The sequence below is a fragment of the Equus asinus genome, chromosome 1 (genome assembly GCF_041296235.1).
Source record: "Equus asinus isolate D_3611 breed Donkey chromosome 1, EquAss-T2T_v2, whole genome shotgun sequence".
Lineage (NCBI taxonomy): Eukaryota > Metazoa > Chordata > Mammalia > Perissodactyla > Equidae > Equus > Equus asinus.
The window spans coordinates 108,054,002-108,066,997 of NC_091790.1; positions in this window are offsets into that span (position 1 = coordinate 108,054,002).

Here is a 12,996-nt window from a genome sequence, read left to right on the forward strand (position 1 = left end):
ACTAATGTTAAAATTACAAAGAATCCAAATAACCAACAATAAAAAGCCAATTAAATATTTTACCATTCTGATTTCTTGGCTGCAAACACTGAAAACCAACTATAGTTTATTAAGCAGGAAAGGAATTTACTGAAAGAATATCTGATAGCACATAAAATGGAAGAAATGGGTGGAGAAAATGTAACCAAGGACAGCTAAGCATCTGGCGATATATCCAAGCTCACACTTCAGTAAACTCAGGTTAGGGTGCTGGCCTGCTCACGCTCTCCATCATCCTGTTAACTTCCAACTGTCTCTCCATCTTGTGTCACTCTCTCATGACTCAACATCCCTGTAGAAACATCCAATTGGCTGAGCCTCTTCATGTGCCCTGGCTGCCAGGGAGTGAGAGGAGAGGATGCCTGCCCGCTCTGGTCTTGGTAGTGGGAGGGGGTTTTGGCTTCATGTATCTTTTGAATCTACCAAAGGAGGAAGGATTTTGAGGCCAGGCATCAAAAAATTACAAATTTCCATTATAGTTCACCTCTTAGACTCTTAATATCAAAATACATTTTTATCCCATTTTTTTCTTCTAAAGACAAACAAATGTTCCCACCAAGATAATGGTCCATTCACTCAGCCATCTGAAAGTACATCCGCCTCGTCTTCAAGGGAACCAGCCCACAGTCCCATCACTCCCGGAGTGCATCCAGCTCTAAGGCTCTGGTCTCCAGCTGTGCTCTCTTCCTTTTCCACCTCTGTTACAATTCTGCCCTGATGTACTGCAACTTGTAATCAAAATGATAAAGTCTGCCACCAACATACACCAAGGATAGGATAGTGGAGGAAAGAAGGGAGATAAAAAGGAAATTAAGTACATCTTATAATAAAAAATATAAGTACATACAAAACGTTGCATGTTGAGAAACACAGATGGAGGTTGCAGACTTCATCTCCCTAACTACTCAAGAGGTTATAGTGGAGGTACGATCTTCTTTCTTTACTCATCCCATGCTCCCTCTTTCTTCAGTAAGCATCTCTTTCCCGGGTAGAATGACCCAAACCTTCTTTCCTGATGGTTCTGAGCCTTTGGAGGTCCTGCACGTGCAGGGGCAGAGAGCTCCTACATTACATCTTTCCCTGGGACGTGGCAGGACTGGATTGTCCAGATTCCGGTCTCACCCCTCCCTGCTGCCGCTGTGTACCAGCAGCTTTATCACCCTTTAAGAATCAAGAGCAATCACCCCAGAAAAAAATTATAATTCCCTGCCCCTTTTTTGGCCTGTTTATCCTTTATCATGAGGAGCCTGACACAGCTGGGTATTGGTATGTATACCAATTCAGTGGAACGACTCTTGTGTCATCCAGTAAAAACATACTTCCTTAGAGACCAGAGCGCAAAGTCATAGGCATGGAAGCAAAGTTTTGCCTGTGAATCAATTGGATACAACTGTGAGCAGGGCCACATCTATTTCCCCTCCTGGTTTTAGATCCACGTATTCTGCCCATAGGATGCTCCGTCAGCTTTCATGGTAGAAGGCATGCCTCTGCCTCCCATCTAAGAAAGATAATTTGATGTGAGTAGCCAAAAAAATTAATTAATTAAAATAAATTAAAGTACATAAAGCATGTATACATGATAGTCAACTGAAATTATGGTTAGAAGATACATTTTAATTCTCCATATAAAAAACTTACACGCATCCACATGCACGTATTTCCTTTGTCTCTGTTACAATTATTCTAATGGTTTCCTAAATTTGAATTGAGGGAACACTACATCTACTTAACACTGGGAGATCTGTTGAGGCATGTGAGGGACCAACACAGAGAAGTCTGGACTGAATTCTGAGCATCTCAGGGCGGCGGTTGGGTGAAGGCAGGAGTTAGAGAGCTAAGGTTCAGACTGAGAGTCGTGACCAGGCCTGTGGAGACTGAGATGGGCAAGATTCAATGACGGGGGCAGGTAGACAGGATTTGAGACACTGAATATGGAAGAGAGAGCAAGACAGTGGACAGTAGTCACACACAATGTGTGTCCGCCAGTGAGCGTGAGGAAACTCTGTTACCAGAGGCCAGGCAGAGACATTTGCAACCCAGCTGGTCACATCAGAAAATCACTGTGATGATCAGGAAACAAGTGACTATGAGATAGCTGGTATGGTCCATTAAGGAAATGATTCTGTATCTTCTCCTACATTAGAACCGATCCCATGTGAAGGGCAGCTGAGGGCCAGTAGTTGAGTGCAATTAGCCAAATCACCAAGGGGTCAAAAAGAAAGCAAACTGAAGGTAGAGCCTGGCAAGAACAAATGAGTCTGATGGGGCACAGGCTAGAAGTCACTGTCTAGTATCCATTCTCCCCCCTTCTTTCTCTTGGTCATAGATTCCTCCACGTTTTAATCTGGCACATGGCTGCCTACTTAGAGAGACTATTTCTCAACCTTCCTTGCAAGTCACTGTGACCATGTGACTAAATTCTGGCCAAGAGGAAATTAGTGAGCATGTTGTGTGCATCTTTATGGGCACAACCTTAAAAGGAAGCTGTTTGCCCTCTGTGGTAGGCAGAATAATGGCCCCCAAAAGAAGTCCATGTCTTAATCTCCGTAGCCGGTGCATATGTTTTACGGCAAAGAGAAAGCAAGGTTACAGATGGAAATAAGGTACTAATCAGCTGACCTTGAGCTGGGGCAATCAGCCTAGATTGCCCAGGTGGGCCCAATGTCATCATAACAGTCCTTAAAAGTGGAAGAAGGCGGCAGAAGGGAGAGTCAAAGAGACATCAGCACGGGAAGGACTTGGCCTGACGTTGCTGGGTTTGAAGATGGAGGGAGAGGATCATGGAGCAACGAATGTAAGTGGTCCTAGAAGCTGGAAAAACAAGAGAAGGAGTTCTCTCCCACTGCTTCCAGAAAAGAACATAGCCGTGCAACACGGTGCTTTTGGCCCAGTGAGAGCTGTGTTGGACTTCTAACCTACAGAACTGTAAGACAAAGTTGTGTTGTTTTAATTAACTATGTTTGTGGTATTTGGTTACAGTAGGAATAGGAAACACACCATCCATTTGTTTTTCCCCCTTTAACTGGGACAGAATATGGTGAAGTAACTATGACCATGTAGATGCAGATAATACTAGTGAAACAAGATAGAAAAACCTGGATCCCTGGTTGACTGTACCAGTAAGGGTCCCAGGATATGAGGACATGAGCTGGGACAGTTTAATAAGGGACCTATTTACAAAGATGCACACAGGGCAGAGGAAAGCCACAAAGGAAAGTGCAGCATCCCGGAGCCAGCACTAGACAAGGGGTCTTTATCTCCCTTGGCCTGGGGTGAGGAGAGAGAGTGACAACTGCAAATTGAAGACAGACTGTGTGGGAGGATCACTTAACAGGAGCTCTGATCTTGGTCAAGGGATGCAGCCCGCTGTGACAAACTTGGAGAGGATCTTGGGGCATTGACACCCTGATGTCACTCCTCGTCCTGTCCAATCTCTTGTTAGTGCTCCCCATTAGCTAAATCAAGGGACCAGGTTGATGTTCCCATGTAGATCAGTCTCCTGGGGCATAGAGGAGGGGCAAGTTGGATCAGGAGAGGCACAATGACCTCATGGATTAAAGCTGCCTGTGCTCGACTCCCCTGGACTACATGCCAGCTTGAACTTGCACAAGATGGAAAAGCAAAGCTCTCCCATTTATGTCACTATGATTTTGGTCTCTGTTAAAGCAGCTGAACCAACATCCTCATCAATATCTCTAGGGCGCTAAGGGGACTCCAAACCCCCTCCAGACTGCTACAACAGTCCCCTCTCTGCCCCGCATCATGAGGACAAGGGACCAAGGGTCAGATGATAAGCGCAAATCCTGGTTTGTCCCCTACATGACCTTAGGCAATTCACAGCCTCTGAATCTCATGTTCTCGTTTCCTTCTGCTGTAAAATGCTAATTAATGTACCTGGTGCACCTCCCAGGATTACCAAGCCAATTCATGAGGAAGGGCTTTGAGAAGAGTGAGATACAGCTGAAATCCTTCAAGACAGCCTTGTTATCACATCATGTGTGTTACATCTGCATTTCCCCCTGCTCCATCAGTTCCATAGCGTTGGCCTCCTTGAAATCCCGATTGCTATCTATCCACCAAACCTAACCTTTCCTTAAAAGGAAACCCTCATTGGGAGGCGTCTCTCTCTAGCCTAGCTCAAAGCCATTTCTCTGAAGTTTGCTTATGTTGCCAGTTGATTGATATCCCTTATCTGTCTAACCAGATAGTAAATTCCATGAGGACATAGAGCATGTGTTCAGCCACTTCTAAGTCCTTCATAGAACTTAGCACAGCATGGAATGCTCTATTCGTTCACTTACATATTAGTTCCATAAATTGACTCCAAATTGTTGCAAGTCAGGCAGTCCTCCGACCATCCCTGAATTAAAATTTTTCAACTGTAATACGAAACCAGCTCACTATATGGTTCAGCCCCTCTAAAAATGTAATTGGGAACAATTCAAATCTTTACCTCAATATTTAGAGGAAAAATTGTCCAGTGGGAATAGAATACACGCATAAGGCAAAAGAAATCCTTTTCCCCATCACACCCACTCTCAATAACTAACACACTCTAAAGCGGCTAATGGAAATCCTCTGCTCTCTCTGGAAACTCCTCCCCTGCTAGAAACTTCCCCACACCAAGCTCACACGACTCTTCATTTTCTTGGGCTCTCTCCTCTCAAATCTAATCTCTGCCCTCTGCACTTGCTCACTCTCGCTTTTCCTCTGCCATGGATGTTTGTTTACAAGACTGTAGATATTTTCCTGGTCATGCGACCATAAGTCAGGGTGAGCCACTCCCAAGTGAAGGTCATGGCCTCACAGACGTGCAACATCTACACTTCCCAGGCAGACAGAGCTCACTGAGCCAAAGTGGGAGAGACTTTCCTTTTCCTTCAATTAGACTCTGTCTACAAAAAGCGATTGCATAAAACATTAAAGGACACGTTTGAAAACACATTTTTATATACAAATATAAAGGTTTATGTATTTATATATAAGATTTATGCAAGGTCTATATAAATGCAACTATAATTTGTCGATTTCTCAATAATCCTTAGCCATTGAACAAATTAGTTTAATCAAACCTTGCAGTATTCAAGCCCCAGCACATACATCCCCCGTCTTCCTCCTCCCTGGCTCAACCCCACCCCACAACAGGCTTGAAGAGAACTTTTTTGCATTCACTTTATGCTTCTAACTAAAAGTTCTTTCCCGCTTCTGATTCTGGTGCCTTAGAAAAGTGAAGGAATTTGGTGACCAAAGTTTCCACAGGCTTTTTCCATTATGAAGTTTGAGGCTTTTAGCAACAGAGCCTCCTGCTTAGAATTTGCCAGAAGTCAGTCTCCCTGTCTGTTCTTTCACCTTTCCTGCCCTCAGCTGCTTCTCTCCTCTTGAGAGACCAAAAAAAGGAGCATTTTTTTCTCTCCTTCCAACATAAAGCAGCTGAAGCAGAACTTTTCTTAACACCTGCTCATCCATCAGCACCTCGCTTTTCTCTTCTGGGGATAACTTGAACCTACATGTAATCTTAGCTTTACTCATTAAATGCTGTGAGTGGTCATTCTAGAACGCTCTTCCTGACCTGCCTCTGATTCAGCCCGCCAACCGAACGAACTTTGCTACACAAAGCAAGCTTACCACAATCTATATCAAACACATTAGTCAGAACACAGGGTTTTTGAACCGAGATGTGTCTTCTTCATGTTCATATAAATTGATTTTTAACAGTCAAGTGTTTGATTCATAGCGATAGCCAACATAGTTCCACACACAACCATAGTTCTCTTTGATGACAAACACCCAAAGAGTGGGGACCAGTGGCTGGCTGCATTTTATCTTATACTCACTAGGGGCTAATAGACTAAGTATACTGCATTTCAGAGCTCTCTCTAGTCATCCCAACAGGACACCACGATTCAAATCTAATCTTCAGTACTGGGACTTCCTCACAGGGAAGACTTTGAAATATTTAGCCCCACAAAACATTCACAGGAAAAACACTTAAATCTACTAGTTGGAGATTTTGCCTCTGATGGGGAAAGATTTAAAATAACTGTGTCAGGAAAGTTCTAGATACAGCTGGATAAATGCTTAGAGACACTAGCTGCAGGCACATCAGGAACTCTTACATTATACGCTCCCTCATACTGCCTCTCTTTCAGATAAGAGGTTTAAGAAACCCATAATGCAGGAGATTTAAAGAATTTCTTAGTCCCATCCCCTGGTTTTCTGAAGAATATTAACGTTAACTTAGCCGGGATCACACAGCTGGTTGGCAGATATGCCAATGCCGGTGTAATGGGAAATATATCCTGTGATGATGCTCATTGCACCCTCTCTTTCAAGACAACTCGCTCTTTGAACTAAGGCTCTATTAAATGGACCATCAAATATAGCAGAACATTTTCTTAAAATTGACTAACCTATTTCTTTACATAAATGGCATGTCTTAGGAGTTAAATACTTTTAACGTGTTAATATTTCACAGAAAGTAATTCTACTTAAAACAATGTCCAAAGTAGCTAAACAAATAGAAACGTTTTATCCTTAATGTTAGTGAACAAAAATGTATAATTTGGGGGGGTTAGTTTTGAGACTAGCCAACTAAGTGAGCACATAGTTGTCCTTATTAAACACATTCAAGAGAATTGTTTTCAGTCCTCAAAACTTCCCATGTAGCTTTTAAAAATAGGACTAACAGTATTACCTATAAATAAGGTAGGTGAAATTTTAGATACTAAGCCCTATTATATCTCAAATTTATTACAATATATATTCAACAAAATTCATTTGATTATGTAAGAAAAGAAAATGAACCTTACTACTAAAGGAGCTCCTTCATTGGGAACATTACTTCTATATAATATAGAACCAGTTTCTAGGACTCTCTAATAACCAAACAGCTATCCAGATTATTACCACTGTTAAAGTGAATATCGAACTAATCCAAGTTTTTTTTCTTGGTTTTCAGTTAATTGAGTCTATTAAAGGTATCACCATACTGTGAACTTTCTAGAAAGGAGCAGAAATGGGCATTAAATGGAGCCTGAAAATCTAACAACCCAATGAGTGTTTGAGGATTCCAGAGATTCGTATCATGGGAAGAAGCTCAAAGCTTGGAAAAGCTGTATAAACATCCCATATCTAAAGATAAACACTTGGGGATCTTTATGGCATTCAGGTTTAGCTTTGTGTTGGCCATACTGCCTTATGACTCATCTAGAAAAGGCAAAATATGAATGGAAAAGATTAAATATTCAGGATTAAGAGAACAACTGTTTTCATTTCAAAAGAGGAAGTCTAACATTTCTTACAATGTAAAAAAAGTCAATCTATTTAGACATGATTGATAATGTTTTTTGTTATAATTTTTCCTCTTTAAAATCCCTGTTCTGTTCTTCAACTCTTCAGCCCACCATCATACAGCAGATATATAGAAATGCATATACTAAATTTTCTCCTTAACAAACTCAATTTTCTTTCAACCCAGTTTGTCGGGGGGGGGGGGCAACTCTAATATACATGCAATTTGAAAGACTTAAACATTTACATAAACACATTTCTTTGTAAGAAAAGAAAATCAACCTTCAGCTGTGAACACAGCTTACCATATTTTTTTTTTTTTTTTTTAAAGATTTTATTTTTTTTTCCTTTTTCTCCCCAAAGCCCCCCGGTACATAGTTGTATATTCTTCGTTGTGGGTCCCTCCAGTCGCGGCATGTGGGACGCCGCCTCAGCGTGGTCTGATGAGCAGTGCCATGTCCGCGCCAAGGACTCGAACCAACGAAACACTGGGCCGCCTGCAGCGGAGCGCGCGAACTTAACCACTCGGCCACGGGGCCAGCCCCTCAGCTTATCATATTTTGATGAGAACATAGGAGAAGAAGTGGTTAACAAAAACGAATCGTGACTCCTATAACACTGCATTCAAACCCAAATAGATAGTAACACTTCTACTCAACCCAAACTCAAGTTCCATCAAGTACCAGCATCTTTTAAGGGATAGTAGCAAGCTTGATTTGGTTTTCCCCAGTTTTGGCTGACCAGAAGACAGACCCTTTTCTTGGGGATGTGAACGTTGCCCCACCTCTCCATCTAGGTTGCAGACTATATTAAAGTGAACTTCACTTCTAAATATAGGTCACTTGTGAGATTGCAACCATAGGAAAATGTTTTAACTTTGAAATAATTTTTAGGACAAGGTCTATACGTGTTATTATGGAAAAAATCATAAAGGGAAAAAAGCTATCATTTAATATTTTGGGCTGTATATACAGACAATTCCTGGGCAGCCCCTGTTGCTAATTCCTCAAGGAATATAATATACATATAGCGTACATGTTTTTCATAATTGGAGCCTACTGTTCCCCCAATTATAAAATAGAAATAGGCCTCATATTTTTAGGCAACTGCTTAGTATTCCATTACAGGAGTCTAACATAATTACTTACCTAAATCCCCTATTGGTGATTTAGATTATAAATCTTGTTATGCACAATAGTGTCAACATCTTTATAGGCATAATTTGGCACATGTTCCCAGAGTCAAAATTATGTACATTTTGATTTTGAATATATTTCGGATTGCCCTCCAGAAAGGCACAATTTTACCTTTCCAGTCATCACTTTTATGCTAGTGTGCTCATGAACTTCATTAGAGATGAGGTGATGAGACATGGGGACTTGACTTACCACTATATCAATGCCCCCTTGCAGCTTCTCACACGATTGTGAAAGTGCAGGTGCCTCTTGTAATCCTCGAGTAGATTATACCCTCCTCCTTACAGTACAGAGCAGTCGCTGAGCAAGTTTATGTTAATGCTGGATGTATTTGCTCATACTACTTGTATCTAAATCATAGCAGACTGCTCACATTTTTATTTTTCCCACAGAATAAAATAAAACGTGGTATATGACTTTTGTTAAAAGTATCAGTGTGTGTCGGGTATGACTCATTCTGGCTAAAGAATTACCTGTGAATGATCTCTCCCCAGAAAGAACAATGGGCATAGTTCCAGGCATTTATTGAACGAATGCATTCAACAATTACCTGATGAGCTCTGTGCTCAGTGCTGGGGAAATTAAGACGCTGTCAAGGCATCTCAATTTAGCACCCACAAAAAATATATTCATACACTAACCATCTATTTGGTGAATATTCATTGCATACTTACAATGTGCTCTGCGCCATGCTAGTATTGGGGATACAGCAGTGAGTGCAAGAGGCAGGGCGCCTGGCCTCATGCATGGTGCATCTGTTCTAGAACAATCTAGAAGACCTCCAATAGGTGTATGTCCGAGTATTGTACCTGGGCAGTGGAATTGAGAAGGTTACACACACGAAGTATCATCAGAGGTGGACTTTGAACATAAGTAAAAGCTGGCTTGGTGGAGGAGAGGAAGAAGGCATTCCAGGCAGAAGGAACTGGATGAGCCAAAAAAACAGGGTTTGAGTTTTGAGAATGGTGAGGCTATCAAGCTAGAGCTTGGTGGGGTGGGACGCTGATAGACTGAGGACGCAGAGATGAGAGAGATTATACAGGTGCCAGATTTCAAAGAGCCTGAACTTTGTACTTGTTTCTCAGATAAGGAAACTGAAGCACACAGAAATGTGACTTACATGGTCCCAGTGTGAGAGCCTTGTCATGTCATTCAGTAAATCCATTAGTGACGAGACATGATGACTTAATTCCATAAGTCTTTGAATCTACATTTCATAGTAAGAACTCAGACTTAGTCAACATTTATAGTACGCTTTATTCAAAGCATCACAAACATTTATATTTCAAAAAAGATTTTGGTTAGATTTTTTTTGTCTTTAATTATACCAGTGGTAGACAAATACATTCTCCTTGTTAAGAGGAAGTTAAAATTATATATAAGGCAAGAGTCCCCTTTAACCCCATTCCAAACACGATCTTTGTACTTTCCCTCAAATTACCCACCCCTACCCATTTGCCATGCCGCCTTCTAGAACTTTATCATTGTCTATTTACGTGTGTGTGTATATTTATAGAAATAGACAACTGTAACATTCTTCCTTTGTCTTAGACTTTAGCCCTTATTGACCTTTGCCAATAGCGTACACATTTAGTCCTCCCAAAATGTAGAATATATCCTGTTGGTATATAGCAGAGCTTGGTGCATGGTAAATGCTCAAGAAATGTTAAAGAGTAAGACGTATGTTGCTGCGAAGGCTTAAGGTACTAAATTGGGTAGACAGGAGGAGTTGCCAAAGGTCAGCCAAATAGTGGTGATTATTGCCCACTGGATTAGAATGTCCTCTGGGTACATGGCTGAACTGTCAGCTCCATATTCCATGACTTCCACAGAAACCATTTAGTCCTAGAGGTTAATAGCAACATTTCATCAGCCGTCTTGAAAAGAGCAGACACATCCCACAACTTCTTTGTCTGGCAAACAGCCCAATAGGTGAAACGGCACCTAATCCTGGAGTGAGACCTAGTGCTGACTTGTTTCTGATGCGATAAAAACGCGCAGCCACTCGGCTCCGGGTGGGCTGGCCTTCGTAAATCTGATTAGCAGCCTTGGCAGCAGCAAGCGGGGCAGCCGTGATGAAATAAATGCTCTTTCCAGAAGAGCAGGCTTGTGCTTTTAGAGGAACTGCAGTTGTAGAGTTAATGCTGCTAGAAGGCCAAGGGCATTACGGTCGGAGGAGATGAGGCAAGACTGCTACTATTTGAGAGAGGGGACGGTTTTTACTCGCATTTCTATCCCTTCTGAAATGTGCTCATTATCAAAGATCTCATCTTCCCAGGGTCAAAATACAGGATTGAGAATTAGGATCCACTCCCAGTTCACGCCACGAATAGCAGGGGAGCGTTTACCTTGCTAATTAAATCCAGTTTCCTGGATCACCCTAGGTAATAATTAACAACCCAGAACTATGAGATAGGTTTGTAGCAAGAGAATAGATTGTCACTTCAAGCCTCTGGTACAAAGAGATTGCCTGAATCTTACTAGGTTCAAAACATGGGTTAAATAAGCACTTTTTCATTCACTCAGCATTTCCTAAGGACCTACTGTGTGCCAGGCATGAGACTAGGAACTCATGGGGAGATGTGGAAAGGACTTCAGGGGCTCACTGGGAGCTGAACTTGACCTTTCAAATGGAGAAAGATACAATCTGGATCAAAAAGCAGAGTAAAGGAAGATATAAAACATTATTGGAATAAAGGAAGTCCTTTTTTCTTTTCTGGCTATTACTGAATTTCAGCATCCTCATACAGCAGGGGGAAGTAACACCATTGGCCGAAATGAAATTTTCAAAATAACCTTTAAAGTATAATTTTAGGTGGATTGCTCTAAGAGATGAACTCAGTTTAATTAAGACAATTTTTTCTAAAACTTAAGTATCAACCACTGAGCGTTAGCTGCCTGCTGAGTTTGATGTTAGTGATTTGCAATAAATATGATGAATCACTTACACATGAAGGTGGAGATAGAACATGCCAGCAAAATGAAACTTGGGCTCATGAATACCATTCAAGTCTTAAGGTGTTTAACTGACTACATTTAAGTTAATCCTGCTATGAATCTGATAAAAAAATTTTGAAGAGCTTTCCTAAGGCTCTCTAGCCTTACCTCAGACATTAATCTCTCTCCTACTCATATTTAAAAGGCCAGGTTAACAACCAGATGCTAAAATCCATAAACAAAGAATAAATAGTGAATTTGCCCCATTTAGAGTGTTTCTATGACACTCCTGTTAAATATAGGTTAGAACTTAAAAAGGTTCGGAATTCAAGGGTGTAGATGGGTAAAGAGAAAGTGCCCCCATCTCCCTCTGGATCTAAAGAGTCATCCCACCACCTTTCTGGGAGGTGGAATGCAATGGCTTTTCAACCTCGCAGAAAGCCTGTAAAGAGCTCGAATGAGGCCTTCTTACACCTATTTTAGTGACTATTTTAAAACATTCAAGTATAGACTTGGGTACTCATTTGTGACACTTTTTTTAAGATATTTAAGAATAGAGAGATGGCCATTTTTAAGACATTACATGTTGATAAAGATCTGCCTGAAGGGATAAACTAGGTTATGTTGCAGTTTAAAAAAAAAAAAAAAAAGTCCCAAATCTCAGGCTAAAAACAACAAAGGTTTATAACTCTCATGCTGCATATCCAGAAAAATTTATTGGCTAACGTAATGTGTTCTGACTTCAGGCATAGCTGGATCAAGATACTCCAAGGAGGTCCTTAAGGATCTGCCCTCTTGCCTCCCTCAGTTCCCTTTTCCACTGTGTTGGCTCCTGTCTCAAGCAGCCTCTACCACTTTCAGGCTGACATCCATGGAACTCCAAGTTCATGGGGAAGAGAGGTTTTCTAGCTCGCCCATGATAAATCCCAACAACTCCCACAAAAATCTCAGAAGTCATTCTAACTGGCAAATGCCAGTTGCATACCTATCCCTCAATCCATTACTGGGAAGAAGGGGACGGAAACACACAGACGCGCCTGGAGCCCGTGGGGGGATTAGCCCCATCCAAATTATGTGGGCTGAAAATGCAAAAGGACTCGTCCCCTCAAAGAAACTCGAGGTGCCGTGACCAGACGAAGGGAGGTTAATGCAAGCCCACACAGCAGTTTCTATTGTGTGGTCCGAGACTGACAGTGCCGTGACTCCCCGCCTCATTCAGGCCATGATGGTTTCCTGATTATAGAGGGTGACAGTAACGACCCCTCGGTGCTCCCTTATTGGTTATAAGGAAAGGTTATTCAATTTTAGTTATTCGTCCAAGAAGTAGATATTGAATGTGTACAATACACCAGAAACTCTACCACCTGATGGGAATACGAATTCCAATAAAATAGTCTCTGCCTTCAAAGCGCTCCTGGGGGGCAAGGACATTTAACCCCAAATAGTACTACCTATTATAAAAGAGGTATGTGGAAAGTGCTGTGTGACATTTGTCCTGAACTTTACTGACCATTGAAGTTACTTTTCTAGATCA